At 35.2% G+C, this 12,500-nt stretch overlaps 1 protein-coding gene and 1 non-coding gene across 3 annotated transcripts in view; both read right to left on the bottom strand.

Annotated features, from left to right (window-relative positions):
* LOC136847412 (uncharacterized) overlaps positions 1-12,500 on the bottom strand; it is a 654,742-nt gene that overhangs the window by 254,431 nt on the left and 387,811 nt on the right. The gene's annotated exons all lie outside the window — the stretch shown is intronic.
* TRNAK-CUU (transfer RNA lysine (anticodon CUU)) lies at positions 4,033-4,105 on the bottom strand. The gene has a single exon. It is a non-coding gene; the product is annotated as a tRNA-Lys (tRNA).

The raw sequence follows: 12,500 nt of genomic DNA, 5'->3' as shown, positions 1-12,500 counted from the left end.
AACAAACAAATGGAAACATGCTATGAATCGCACCTCTTCCCAAAACCAGCCGACTGAAAAGACAGAGAAAAAATCCTTAACGTCAGGAATAAAAGAATAGTATGTATTTCTTCTCAGAAGAGAAATCATACCAAATTCGTTTACAGAAAGGTCAACGGAATGGACGTTGTTAAAGTCTTTAACTAGAAAGGATCTAAAAATAGAGTTAAATAAGGACTTTGATCTACTCTGAAGGAAGTAGTTTTCTTTTTGGAGAAATTTGAGAACGGGAATTTGATATCCTTGTCTACTCCGCTGCTAAAGAAAAAGATTAAAGAGAGAAAAAGAAAAAATGAAAGAAGGGAGGCGGCAAAAGTGAAAGAAAGAACAGTGACCTGAATTTTGCTAATATAAAAGAAAGGCGAAGAGGCAATAATAAGATATATTCGTGAAGAAGTACGGATGGCAGAAACTGACACCGGAAAGGGAATTATACGTACACATACGCACGTACATACATAAATACATATATACATACATACATACATACATACATACACACACATATCTGTATCAGTAGATTTTCAGTTCCTAACGCTATGAACTGTTCCTTTACCTAAAACCTAATCTTACGTCGAGAAACTGTTGATTAGATAAAGTATGTTGATTAGATAAAGTATATATATATATATATATATGTATATATATATAAATATATATATATATATATATATATATATATATATATATATATATATATACATATATATATATAATACACACACTCACACTCACACACACACACACACACACACACATATATATATATATATATATATATATATATATATATATATATATATATATATATATATATATATATATATATATATATATATATATATATGATAGTAACCTTGTAAAACTGTTCATCCAACTGCAATTTTTACTGCTCTAATGGAACAAAACCGTCGGGCGAACCAATTAGAGCCAGGAAATTTGAATCAGTAGCATAGTTTAACTATTCTAGAGCATCGTATCGATCACAATGCAAAAAATTATGAAGTACGCCACGTTATTATAACAGCAAAAACTTCCGAAAATAAATATTTCTCTAACCCACTGATATACAGAGGTACCAAAACGAAACCGTAACAAATCAACAAGATTAATACTTATAAATGTCTCAAACACTCTTTTCAGACAGAATTACCGTCTGTATCTCCATGTATACACAAACGTCAGTTATATAAAAAATAAACAATTAATAATTAAAATTTAATGAAAAAATCAGCCATCTTCATAATGCGGAGGCAGACATGCTTCACCTGACAAGCATGTCTCATAAAGACGACAGAGAAAGCAAAAGAAGGGGGGAAAGTTGAGCAATTTTCAGTTCAAGATGATAAAAGTAATTTCCAACTGGTCTTACTCTTCAGTTCATAATTCCCGCCTATGTTTTCCTAGTGACGACACGATTGGTGGGGAAAAACAACCAAACAGCCTTGCAGAGAATGTTTCTAAATACTCAGGTAAGAAATCATAATTTATGCTCACTGTAGATCATACGTCACGCCAACAACATTTTTTTGCAATCTCGCAAACATAAATATTTCTTCCATGATGACCTTTCCTGCAGGGACGCCAGAATTTCAGTTACATAAATTGATCCACGTCATATAATGTTTACCCAGACTCGCTGTTACATTTACCTCAAGGCGGCGTTTGTTGTGATGCCACGATGTTTGTGAAACAAATTAATCAACGACAAAAGATTAATCAACAACAGAAAGTAAGTTCTCGTGACACCAGAGTATTTGTAAAGTAAGTCAATCAATACCAGCAATCTGTGCCGGTGTCATGTCATGATGTCCTTTAAAGCAAACAAATCGCCAACGGCAATCTATGATATTGCCACAACAGCATACTTTTACAATAGGTTTACTCACTGACAATAGCTAATTTCACTGCTGTCAGACCAAGAGACCTCTATAACGTAAATCAATCAACAAAAAGGGTCTATCCAAAATGAACCCGTTCAAAAACATATACTGCCGTGATGGCTTGTTTCAAAGAGCTGTCCATCGTAGTTAAGTACACCCAGTGATGACAAGGTTTCCGTAAAAAAAAAAAAAAAAAAAAAAAAAAAAAAGGCATTATTATTCGTGAGGAAAGAAAAATTCCGCGACTTAACGTGAAGCGTCTAAGGAAGTCGGTGCTTCCTAGAGATGGACATGCCTCAAGTACGACAGGAAGAAAAATGATGATGATGATGTTGCGAAAGACATGAAAAGTAATAAGAAAATTGACGGTGGGGAAAGAAAGCGAGAAGATGAAAATTTATAGCTGAAAACGAGGCGATATTTCCTGAATGGTAAATTTGTACATCACGAACGATCTTATAAAATGCGAAGAGATAACTTTTAAAAAACTACTGCACTGGAAAAACAGCGAAGGCGGAATGAAAACTTTCGAATAGCATCCTGCACTGAATCAAATACCAGATGGAAAATAATAAGATTTAAAAATTAAGTACACAATGCAAAAGGCTTAATAAAGATATTAAGGCAGTGAGGTAAGTCAATCGTGGTATACAGACGCTGTATAATTAACTTTTCGTGTCAACCAAAATGAGGTAATATGAGAGAACTCTGAAGGAAGGAAGGAGTGTAGGAAAGATAAGGGAGTAACTAACCATATAATTATCCCATGCACAAAAAATTCTCTTAACACATTTTTTTATCAAGACTGGCAAAAACATAATACTTTAATCAGAAAGACGACGCGAGGGAGGGAGGACAAAAAATCGCTTGAGGAAAACTTAAAAAGAGAACCCGGACAAATAAAAAAATTACTCAGTGACTGGGATGTTGCAACACTTCCTTTTAAAGTTGCAATGGAAGTTCTTTTATTGTACTGTGGATGGAGAGGTTTAAAATACCATAATTTTACACTGAGGTCTTGGCTAAAAAGAGACAAACAATTTGATCTTCGTCGGTTTATGACAGCAGTATGCTCGTGATATTTCAGCATGCTGACAAAAATGGCGCAGTATTTCATACCACCTTTCATCCACTAAACACTTGGCTTCACCAGCCCTATAGCTGCTCCACCCTTGAAAATTTAAACGAACGATAGGATAATAAGAAGAAAATTATACATAATGGCGCCCCATTTACGATAAATACACCTCCATACGAAAAAATACAAAAGTTTTTTACGCTAAACTCATTTAGGGTGAATCATTCGAGGGCCGTGAGCCTTATAATAAACGGTGATTTGACTTAATTAAAACAAATGAGACTTAAATCCGTTGCAAGATCCTCGTTCAAGCTCCAAATACGAAGTAATACGCAAATTATACATGGTCTATTCTTAGTCCTTAGATTGAGTGATTTAGAGGTCTTCGGTACTTGTAATCCTAGGAAACATTAAGGAAGTTGAGATAATGGATTCTTACTGTAGCTGTAATTGATGATTATCCTCTGCATTTATACTAATGAGAGAGAGAGAGAGAGAGAGAGAGAGAGAGAGAGAGAGAGAGAGAGAGAGAGAGAGAGAGAGAGAATAACATCTGTTCTGTAGACAGTGACGATTCTATTGCACGGCAATGAATTATTGTCATTAGTATTCATAAGGAGCATGCATTTAATACAGAAAAAGATAAAGCCACGTAATCCTAATGAAGGTTTAAAACAGCATGTTCTCAAGAAATATCAGATAAAAATAAAGATACATACGTACACACACACACACACACACACACACACACATATATATATATATATATATATATATATATATATATATATATATGAGAGTATATTATATTATATAACATAATAACAAACTTGCTAGTGACATAATAAAGAAATGAAAATCTAGAAATAAAAATCAGCTTAAAGACTATTAGCCTCACTTAGGACATGCCAGGAATCGAAAATAATTGTTTATCATCATAGCCGTTACGTCAAAACAGCAACACGCATAGTTCAAATGACCAGTGAAGGCAGAGGATGCAGAGTACGCCTAATAAAGACACAAAAGCATATCCGCCCAACGTGGGGCTCGAACCCACGACCCCGAGATTAAGAGTCTCGTGCTCTACCGACTGAGCTAGCCGGGCTTCGCGTCTTCCCGGCAAACGCGTTGAGCGAACTTACGAAATGGGGCAAGGCGGAATTCCATGCGGAACTGGGGTTGCAAGGAATAAAAATACGAGAACTCGTTCATACAAGATGAAATAATTGTAAACTTACATTTTGCAAAGCTGTGATTTTAATTTGACGCGTAACTGTCGTCAGAATTGTATGTTTTGTCACGGGATATTTGCCAACGTAAAAGTGTCGTATGTCACGGAATATTTGTCAGTGTAGGAATATAAGAATTATACGCTAATCGATTGCAGAAAAACTGCGTACTTCGCATGCTTTTCATGTTAATTTTTGCCAAGTTAGCTCGACAAAACGGTATTCTTAGCCCTCAACTTAAAAATGAAATACCTGCTTTATCACGATTCTTCTTCTTCTGATTTTAGCGTGCTTGTTTTTCCCATTTGTATGGGGTAAGCACGATGCCTTCCTTTGGAGGACTTTGATTTGGCTTTGGGGTAGACTGTAGTCTCGATTCTAGACCTCGGTAACTCAGTTGTATATGAATGACTGCTTAAAGTAGTAAGGGAAGGTGGTGGACGTTCCCTACAATAAAATAAAAATAGTGTAGAATTCACGACATGTAGTAGTGCCATTATTAATATCGACATCTCTCGGTATTTAGGAAACCTTACGAACAAGACACTGTTGTCTAGCAGAATTACGTGTCATGAAAATGCTCCGAAATGCTCGAGTTGACACACACAAAGTAAATGATGGGTTGATGCACGGTGCAACCCTGTCTACCCAATAACACCTTAATTTTAATATACATTGCTTATGAAGCCTCAAAATTTTAACTGCTTCACTTTACGCAGCTGCCCTATACCGCAATCAAGATCAGTAGCTGATCCATTTACTATCTGGGACAAACGAATACCTGCTGTAAGACTTGCGTCACCTGATTCAGCTGATAAAACGTTCTCAGTCTTTTTTTTTTCAGCCTCTTAATACATCACTTCAATTCCTCAGTCGCAATCCAGTCATGACTCCTGTTTTATGGTGAGCCCAGCCCTGTCCTGCCTGCCTGGTGTTTTTGAGCCTACGGTCACACCTCTTCGAAATCTTCATATCCCTGATGAAAGCCAACGTTTCTCTTGAACAGCGTAATACAGGCCTTAAATCTTTGCACACTACACTACTTCATATTCATGAGCAAAGATCTTGTTTATTATCAAGATGAAACACAATCAAGATTTCCTGCTGATACTGTCAAAAACACCAGACAGGACAGGACTGGGCTCACCATAAAACAATCAATAACCCCCCTGCTGCTCTTCATATTAAAATCTACTAACAAGATCGAGTACATTTCCTCGGGCATCTAAAAGGGAAGTTTACAAATCAGAGCAGTGTCTCATGGGTAATTAATTGAAACGCATGCAGAACTAAAATGAAATATAACACAATAATTTTCTTAGACCTAAGAAGGAATTACAGGTAACAAAGTGTCTCTCATGCAAGTAATTATTAACCTTCAGGAAGTAAACGTCTAAGTTTATGGTGCCTTACTACGCATTAAAACCATGTTTTTTGTGACACTACAGAAAAAAAGAAGCATGGAGATGGGCCAGTAATTACTGGAAACCTGAACTAGAGAGAGAGAGAGAGAGAGAGAGAGAGAGAGAGAGAGAGAGAGAGAGAGAGAGAGAGAGAGAGATTGTAGCTACTAAAACTAGCGTCACTGCACCTATACGTTACTGACGCTGTAATAAATTAAAAAAAGAAACTAAAAAATAAATAAATAAATAACTTTAAAAGTAGTTTCACATGACAAATATCTAAACAAATACACACACACACACACACACACACACACACACACACACACACACACATATATATATATATATATATATATATATATATATATATATATATATATATATATATAGAGAGAGAGAGAGAGAGAGAGAGAGAGAGAGAGAGAGAGAGAGAGAGAGAGAGAGAGAGAGAGAGAGAGAGGAATATTATACTTATGGGTGACAAAACACCATAAACCAAGAAAAACATTATGGAGACTAGGAAACAGGGCTCCTATCGAAACCACAATCGAAATTATAATAATTCCTCATCTGAATATTCACTGAAGATGATTTGAGAATTTATCAAGGCTAGGGCGGACCGCCGGTGATTTATGAAGACTTCCGTGTGACGTTAACATGAAGCACATGCCACAATATACGCGTCTGCTACTATATGGAGGGAGAGCGTGTGGGTGTATTCAACGTAAGGACACAAAAAACCTTTCATTGAAATGTCAACCACGGTTATGCTAATGGGTCGTCTGAACCATCATCGAAAGTAATTTGAGAATACATCGAGGTTGGGGTCGACCACTCTGATTTGAAGAACTTACCCGTGACAGTAACATGAAACACATGGCACAATGTGTACACCACAGCGATTATTCAGAGGCAGAATAATAGTCAGACAAGCACACATATGCGAGAGTATATAAATGGAAAATGGCGTCACGATACTTGCATATCATTTTTGTGGAAATTGGAACAAAAGGTTTGTTGACAGTTTTTATGACCACTGACTACACTCTAAAGATTTTATTATTCAGAATTGAACTGTGTGTATTATATATATATATATATATATATATATATATATATATATATATATATATATATATATATATATATATATAATATTATTTTTTCTTACCCCATAAGGAGATGGCTCCAGGTGGTAGCCTTTTTCCCCTGTTCTTTGTTTCTTTCACAAATACGTACTTTATTCTGTGGAAGATGGATAGCCAAGTGCATGGTGATTTTCCTTGATCTAAAAAATGTATGCATATAACGAACCCACAACAATGATAATGATACTGAAAAGAAAAATACCAATAATAATACCATCAGTACTACTACTTTAACAGAATATACAGGAAGATCCTAATCTGTTCATTAACATTGGAATTAATACTTATAAAACAATATTTAGCATATAGCGACAAGCATTCACTGTATATAAACCAATAAAGCTCATTATCATGCATACATATAAACAATCAGGTAAATTTAAACTACTTTCATTAATGGCAAACATCTCTAGCATCTGGCACACGCACCTATTACACACCGAAGTACATAGTTAAGACAAGGCTACTTGACAGCCAATGCCTATACAACAACAGAAGTCTTATTAATAACTGTCTTCTAGAGAGAACAAGTGAGACCAAGACCTACAATCACAGGTTAATCAGATCTGAGAGGTTTCGCCCTAATGAAATTCAGTTCCAAGAACTGAAATCGCTTTATTGTATTTGTATAAGATGCTGGAGCGATTGCTAGTCGCTGTTCCCTTTGCATAACAATTAGTCTGTTACGTTAGAAGAAAATAGTGAAAAAAATGCTCAATTATATTTGATAAGACAACCTTTCTCTTTTTTCTAGAAAGGCTTTTGGCTGCTAGTACAACTGCTACTAGAAAACGTACCAAAATGTAAATCAGAATGTATATTAATATATTTATTTTTTCTGTCTGCAACACTGATAGCCTTCCCGCAATGAAGTACATGTTATATTTTAAACATGAGCAGGCGAAGCAACATTAAGTATTCGATATATCATAAATACGAAACAATTGTAAATTTACTCAGATACTGCCTTTACTTTTGATGGGATAGTTACAACAACAGTTACAATAACAGGATTTATAATGTCAATTTTCCCTCTATGATATAACAGCTGCATTTTGAAATGGTGTTCTTTACGTATGCATAAAGGCTGAAGCACTTTTTCAGTGAGTAAGAAATTAATTAATATATATAAAACAATTCATTACCATTCTTTCAGGGAAGAAAAAGAAAAAACAGAACAGAAATTCGCATCAATTTTAGGCCAACGAAACAAGGTCACAGCATTGTAGTTGATGAAGACCTCTACTTACATAGAAGAAAACCTGAACTGGAAAATAACCCTAGGCCTGATATGACCATCAGTCAACGTAGCACAAACGTACAATTCAGCGAAGGTGATAACATAATCACTAGTCCTGAGCAGAGAAATAACTATCATTAGTGAGCATGAATAAATGACAGTGAGTGCAAAACAACGAGCCTATCTAACAAAACATCCTAGAAGCGGACGGTGAGAAATTACCCCAACAAGATTATGAAATATTAATTTCGATTTGATAAATTCAACCAGAACTCAATTCGAACTATGGGCCAAAAATTCCTCGACAGGCAGATACAGCAATAGCAGAAATTTTACAAAGAGAGAGAGAGAGAGAGAGAGAGAGAGAGAGAGAGAGAGAGAGAGAGAGAGAGAGAGAGAGAGCAATTCTCCACATAAATACTTAGAACCAGATAATAAAGTTGCAAATATCGAATATTCGGTAAAAATTTTACGTCAGAACCAACGTCCAAGATTCCAATTAGCATACTGCTAACTGTAAACAACTGCAAATAAAGTATGAGACAACTCTTCAACTAGGAATACGAACACACGGATTCAAAAGGTTATTTTTCGGTAAAGGAATCAGCGAAACATCAGCCATGAAAAATAAACCTCAGTTAACATCCCTGATTCAAACATACGATACATCGTCGCTAACGAAACATTTTGCAAAGAACAGGAAAGCAAAGACGAGTGTTCAGTGTACTTACGAGGAAGATGATCCCAAATAAATAAAAGCTTCATTTTAAGTACGGACTCAAAAGGCCTTGGCAATACGTACCTGCAAAGAAAAGGAAAAAGAAACATTATAAACAACATGCAGAAAATCTCTCTCTCTCTCTCTCTCTCTCTCTCTCTCTCTCTCTCTCTCTCTCTCTCTGTTTTCTAGATTAAAATATGCTTCTGGGCAAATTTGTTTTCATCATATATTTTTGTCTCTTGAGTTTTTCTAAAACTATTGAATTTTAGGAAACTTGAAAGGTTCATAAAACAATGACTAATTAGCAATGCCAATTTAGAATTACTAGACTGCTTTCGCGAAGTACACCAAAACTTATGGAAGTGTGTGTGTGTGCGTGTGCGAAGAGAGAGAGAGAGAGAGAGAGAGAGAGAGAGAGAGAGAGAGAGAGAGAGAGAGAGAGAGAGAGAGAGAGAGAGAGAGGGTTAACTATGATGAATGATCCATTTACAAAAACAGCGCTAAAGCACACAAGCGCATGAAACATGAAGCCATGAACAAATAAAATTTTATAAAAATGAAACATAAAAACGTAAAAAAAAAAAAAAAAAAAAAAGACAAACCAACACAATGTGATTTCACGCCTTATAAACCTCGTAGCTCCCGGTAAATGAAGTGGAAAACTGACGCAAATGATTTACATCACTGAGGATTTCATGCTCTGAGGACCACACAATACCAAAGGGACACCCGGAGGCTGCAGGATGGAAATCCCGTCCGCCAAGGGCAAGTTTAAATCCTTGTGACGTTCGCCCGGAAGGTATCCTCCTAGCAAACACATAACTTTTTTTTATTAATTAAATAGCTGCTAATTGAAATAATGCGGATGCGTTGTTTAAAAAACGTTAATTCTCTCTCTCTCTCTCTCTCTCTCGTTAACAAGCATAAACTCTATCATTAACAAGCGTTAACACTCGCCCCCCCCTCTCTCTCTCTCTCAGTTCCTCATTTGACGGGTGGGTATCGTTCTCGGTTAGCACTCTGCTGGTCCCGCGTTCGATTCTCCGGCCGGCCAATGAAGAATTAGAGGAATTTATTTCTGGCGATAGAAATTCATTTCTCGTTATAATGTGGTTCGGATTCCACAATAAGCTGTAGGTCCCGTTGCTAGGGAACCAATTGGTTCTTAGCCACGTAAAATAAATCTAATCCTTCGGGCCAGCCCTAGGAGAGCTGTTAATCAGCTCCGTGGTCTGGTTAAACTAAGGTATACTTAATTTAACTCTCTCTCTCTCTCTCTCATTTTCATCATCAAATAATAGTGAACAACCAAAAAATATTCGGAAAAGATAATTTCTCTCTTTCTAACGTTCCGCAAACTGTTAATGACAAAAATAATTAACATTCTCTACAAGAATATTTCTCCTTCACTTTCTCTCTCGACAAATTTATTGCATAAACAAGAAATATCTTATCTCTCCGTCTCTCTTTAAATTATTACTGAAAATATTTTATAACCTTCGAGAGAGGTTTTACAATCGGCGTTCTGTCACTCAGAAAATGGTTAATAATAAAAATTTTGTTTCATATTAAAAGAAATATTTACATCCTCTCTCTCTCTCTCTTTCTACACACACACACACACACACACACAAACTGATAACCAAAACTATTTGTTTCATTTTGATGTAAATTATTTTCCAAAATAAGTCAGTCTCATTAAATTTTATGGAAGCCTAAAAAAATTCCAGAGATGTTTGCACAACTCCAATGAAGGTAAAATCATTGCCAACACCCTTATAGGAAGAACGAGATTTGAACAAAATTATGTGTCATTTCATATTTCGAAAGAAACTATCTACCAGGCCTCGATTTCAGGGATGCTGTACGAATAAAATGAATGAGTAAGCCATCTGAATGTTACTCAGAATGACGCGTCTTGTAATGACTCGATGATAGGTTTCACGCTTATTTTCAAACAGTCACGTCCAAGGTCTTGATGATTTAAATGTCTTTGATATTTCAAGCACAAAGCAGAATTAAAAGCATAATGGAAATTGCATAAACGGATGTAATTATAGGAAAGAAAACTTTAAAAGTAATTATATTAAACACGAAAAGTTAGATTGGTGATGCAAAATTGACTTGAAAATACTGAGACCACAAATCTACAAATAAATGCACCAGAAGACACACACACACATACACAGAAAGAGAGAGAGAGAGAGAGAGAGAGAGAGAGAGAGAGAGAGAGAGAGAGAGAGAGAGAACAGCATGCCTGAAATGGTTTAAAAATTATGTAGTCAAGTAACATTCCATGAAATACTGACGCTCATAATAATAAAGATACGAGGAATGGGACTGGAAATAATAATAATGGAAGTTTATGAGATATTAACTTTAAGGTGACTATGATTTTTAAAAAGAATAATAAGACATTCAAGAGAAAACCGTTTCTCACAGTAAAACCAAGAAACAAACAAGAACAGTGATCCTTATTTTATATTTCTTGCAATACTTACCGATCGTAGTCCAATTAAGGATAATTTACCTTACTAGTAGGTAACTCATGGTCTACCTTTATCACTTATCAGCATCTAGTTATTGCAACATTCTTCAGGATCAAACGCTACCCTGCCCAGGTATTAAATCTCCTTATTCAACACACATTAAAAGATTATTTTCAAGAATTCCAATTCAAGTTTCTTCACCAAGCTTCTCATAAACACCACCCTTTCCCTTGCCACAAAATTAAATTTGATTTGTATTAAGATTCATCAAAAGAATGTATTTATAAAGTTTTATACCAATATCTCTTTCTTCTTCTTTTAAAATAACAACTACGTAAAGAGCTGTTTTCTAACCAAGGCCTAACTCTACAAGATAGGAGTCTGAGATTAAATTTTCAGTATCTTACTTTATCTAAGTCACTAAATCTCCTGACATACTAATCTACAAAATCTTTATACCGGTATTTCAGAGCGCTTAAATATTCTCCTGAGTGTATAAAGTTCTACTGTCAAATATTTCTGTTAGATCGAATTCAACAGGCCCCTTTCATTAAATGCGGGTAAAAACTCAAAAAATTTAGTAAGCAACTTGAAAGTCAAGTGGTGGAATTTTTGGCAAGAAGATTGTTAAGAAGGATACATTCATTTTTTTTAGCAAGTTGTGTGTTTTATCTGTCCATGCCCCCTCTTGCTCGAAAGCTTATTTAACCCTTTCGCTGCGGAATATATTTTGACTCTCATTCCCAGCTAAGTGTACATGTGAAAATGTTTCCAGTTTAATAAAAAAAAAATTACTGCATACTTAAGCCATATACTTTTAGGACTGAACTTCATTTTACCTTGAAAGTAGCACATCATGTGTAAAAAATGATCAAAAAGTGCAAAAAGCAAATATATATATTTTTTTAATTCGGTGGATTTTGAAATCTTTGTTAGTGGCACATGTAATCCTTTTACTATACTATCATTGTATGAAGTATTCATGTTCCATATTTACAACATTTCTTGTACATTCTGTGTAAAAATATACTTCAAAATATATACCAAATAATATAGATATCTCTATGAGTGATACTACACCATCAATCTGATACCTGTCCCTTGCAAATACTTTTCTGAAACCAGGAGTATCTAATATGAAGCTACTTTTACTCAGACAACTTTCAATGGTAAGTTTGTAAACTAACCCCATTTCAACTGAAACAAAAGCTTATATATCCATGGCGGTTAAATCTTTCCACTGGAGATACCTTGATCTTTTAGGTAA

This window comes from Macrobrachium rosenbergii, chromosome 16, assembly GCF_040412425.1.
Source record: "Macrobrachium rosenbergii isolate ZJJX-2024 chromosome 16, ASM4041242v1, whole genome shotgun sequence".
In the NCBI taxonomy this organism is placed as follows: Eukaryota; Metazoa; Arthropoda; class Malacostraca; order Decapoda; family Palaemonidae; genus Macrobrachium; species Macrobrachium rosenbergii.
This window is presented reverse-complemented; position numbering and strand designations above follow the sequence as displayed.